We start from the raw sequence: 3885 nt of genomic DNA on the forward strand, positions 1-3885 counted from the left end.
GCAGCGGTAGTGCAAAAGATGCGTCATGGTGAGGGGTATTTACAATATGATGCATCTGGGAGGTGCGTCACATTGTAAATTCCTGTACCAGAAGGAGACATTCCTACACGGGAGAATGGGGGGGCATTACGGCACAGGAGCACCTCCTAAAAGTGGCTGAGTGAAATGTACAAGATTTCACTTTGTCACTTTTGAGCTCATGCTGCGTCAAAACCCTGCACTTGCTTGAAGCAGGTGTAAGGATCTGAGCATAGAGCCCCCAGAGCATTGCTGGAGATGCGTTCCACTTGCAACACAACTCAAGCAATGCGCCGCCTTCACTGCACAGATACATCACATATCTGTGCCGTTTTTGTCCCATAGTGCACACCATTGTAAATATGGCGCATCCATGGTGGTGATGTCACAGTGCAGGATAACTGGCATATCCCTGGGGATGTGCCAGTTATTGTACATCTGCCCATTAGTGTTTTAATGTAGTGAATGGATTACTACACACTGATCAATGAGACACTACAAAACTATAACAGGAGTGACAGAGTGTTTGGTGGAAGTGGAAGGATAGAGACTAGGGAATTGAACATATAAAAGGCAAGTTTGCAGGTGTATAGAAGACTGCAAGCATAGTCTATAGGTGTTAAAGCAGTCCTTGGCCTAAGGCCTACTTTGCTCCATAATTACTTGGGTACTGACTGGATGATTACAGTTCTGCAACGAGAGTGCATGACTGAATTCATAAGAGCTTCATTTTTAGCACAGTGCATAGATAAGGACATTCTGCTGAATAACTCAGTACAATACTGAATCAGCAATGAATGTTTGCTGGAAGTGTAAGGATACAGACTGGGGAATTGAAGGTATAAAAGACAAGTTTTCCGGTGCATAGAACAGTGCATGCATAGTCTATAGGGGTTTGAAGCAGTCCATGCCCTCAGGCCCACTTTGCTCCATGAGTACTTGGGTACTGGCTAAATGATTACAATTCTGCAAGGAGAGTGTCTGGCTGAATGTATAGCAGCTTCACTTTTAGAACAGTGTATAGATAAGCACATAGTGCTGCATGGCTCACTACAATATTGAAACAGAAGTGTGAAAGTGTGAAAGAGTTTAGTGGAACTGTAAGGATACAGGCTGGGCAATTGAAGGTTTAAAAGGCAAGTTTGCAGGTGCATAGAACAGTGCATGCATAGTCTATAGAGATTTGAAGCAGTCCATGCCCTAAGGCCAACTTTGGTGCATGACTACTTGGGAACTGACCGAATGCTTACAGTTCTGCAAGGACAGTGTCTGGCTGAATATATTGCAGCTTCACTTTTAAAACAGTGTATAGATAAGCAAATACTGCTTTATGGCTCACTACAATACTAAAATAGCAGTAGCAGAATGTTTGAAGGAAGTTTAAGGATTCAGACTACGCAAATGAAAGATTAAAAGCCAAGTTTGCAGGTGCATAGAAAAGGGCATTTATTATCTATAGGTGTTTGAAGCAGTCCATAACTTTAGGGCTACTTTGCTGCAAGACTACCTGGGTAGTGGCTGAATAATTACAGTTCTCCAAGGAGAGTGTTGAGCTGAATGTATAACTGCTTCACTTTTTGTACAGTGAATAGATACGCACATATTGCTGTATGGCTCACTAAAATATTGAAACAGTAGTGGCACAGTGTTTGGAGGGAGTGTAAGGATAGAGACTGGGTAATTAATGGTTTAAAAGACAAGTTTTCAGTTGCATAGAAGAGTACATGCATAGTAAACAGGAGTTTGAATCAGTCCATATCCTAAGGCCTACTTTTTCTGCATGAATACTTGGGTACTGACTGAATGATAACAGTTCTGCAAGCAGAGTGTCAAGCTGAATGTATAACTGCTTCACTTTTACAACAGTGTATAGATAAGCACATACTGCTGCATGGTTCACTACAATACTGAAACAGTAGTGTGATAGTGTTTAGTGAAAGTGTAACGAAACAGACTGGGGAATTGAAGGTATAAAAGGCAAGTTTGCAGGTGCATAGAACATTGCAAGCATAGTCTATATGGATTTAAAACAGTCCATGGCCTCAGGCCTACTTTGCTCCATGATTACTTGGGTACGGACTGGATGATTACAGGTCTGCAAGGAGAGTGCCTGACTAAATGTATAAGAGCTTCATTTTTAGCACAATGCATAGATAAGGACATTCTGCTGAATAGCCCAGTACAATACTGAATTAGCAATCACAGAGTGTTTGCTGGAAGTGTAAGGATACAGACTGGGGGATTGAAGGTATAAAAGACAAGTTTGCAGGTGCATGGAAGACTGCATGCATAGTCTATAGGGGTTTGAAGCAGTCTATGGCCTAAAGCCTATTTTAATGCATGAGTACTTAGGTACTGAATGGATGATAACAGTTCTGCAGCGAAAGTGCCTGACTGCATTTATAACAGCTTCAGTTTTACCACAGTGCATAGATAAGGACATTCTGCTGAATGGCTCAGTACAATACTGAATCATACAGATGAAAGAGTCACTACAAAACTAAAACAGCAGTGACAGAGTGTTTGCTGGTAGTGTAAAGATACAGCCTGGGAAATTGAAGGTATAAAACATATGTTTGCAGGTGCATAGAAGACTGCATACATAGTCTATAGGAGTTTGAAGAAGTTCATGGCCTAAGGCCTACTTTGCTCCATCACTATTTGACTATTGTCTGGATGATAACAGTTGAGCAAGGAGAGTGCCTGACAAAATATATAATAGCTTCAGTTTTAACACAGTGCATAGATAAGAACATTCTGCTGAATGGCTCAGTACAATACTGAATCAGCAATCACAGAGTGTTTGCTGGAAGTGTAAGGATACAGACTGGGGAATTGAAGGTATTAAAGACAAGTATGCAGGTGCATAGAAGACTGCATGCATAGTCTATAGAGGTTTGAAGCAGTCAATGCCTAAAGCCTGTGTACTTAGGTACTGAGTGGATGAAAGTGCCTGACTGAATTTATAACTGCTTCAGTTTCACCACAGTACATAGATAAGCACATACTGCTGAATGGCTCACTACAATACTAAAACAGTAGTGTGAGAGTGTTTAGTGAAAGTGTAAGAATACAGACTAGGAATTGATTTTATAAAAGAGAAGTTTGCAAGTGCATAGAAGATTGCAAGCATAGTCTATAGGGGTTTAAAGCAGTCCATGGCCTAAGGCCTACTTTGCTCCATGATTACTTGGGTACGGACTGGATGATTACAGTTCAGCAAGGAGAGTGCCTGACTAAATTTATAAGAGCTTCATTTTTAGCACAGTGCATAGATAAGGACATTCTGCTGAATGGCTCACTACAATACTAAAACAACAGTGACGGAGTGTTTGAAGGAAGTATAAAGGATACAGACTGGGCAAAGAATTAAAAAAATGTATAAGTGAATCTATAAGTGCTACACTCTTATTACAGTGAATGTTTTACTACATAGTACTCAAACCATTATTATTATATAATAATACATTTATTCTTCTAACGTCTCATAATTTAACAAAGCTTCTAAAATAATTTCATCAGGTACATCATTGATATTAATTTCCTGGTTATCAATTTCGGAATTTATATGATCAAACTCGATATCATCTAATGCTTCCACAAAATCAGCATCCAAGCTTTCGTCTAGGAAATCACAGCTGATATCTGCAGCACTAATTTCTTGCTCTTCATTCTCACTGCCTGTGAAATATACGTTTAGCTCTTCTATGAGACTGTTGCTAATTTCCAAACCGTCTTTCATATTGTTCTGTTGTTTTTCCATAATCAACTTCTTATGTTGTAGGTCCTTGTACAAAAACATAAACACTTCATTTTATCAGTTTTCCTAATACATAACACAAAATTAGCTTCATCAACTATTTTGCT

The sequence above is a fragment of the Lissotriton helveticus genome, chromosome 4_1, assembly GCF_964261635.1.
Source record: "Lissotriton helveticus chromosome 4_1, aLisHel1.1, whole genome shotgun sequence".
In the NCBI taxonomy this organism is placed as follows: Eukaryota; Metazoa; Chordata; class Amphibia; order Caudata; family Salamandridae; genus Lissotriton; species Lissotriton helveticus.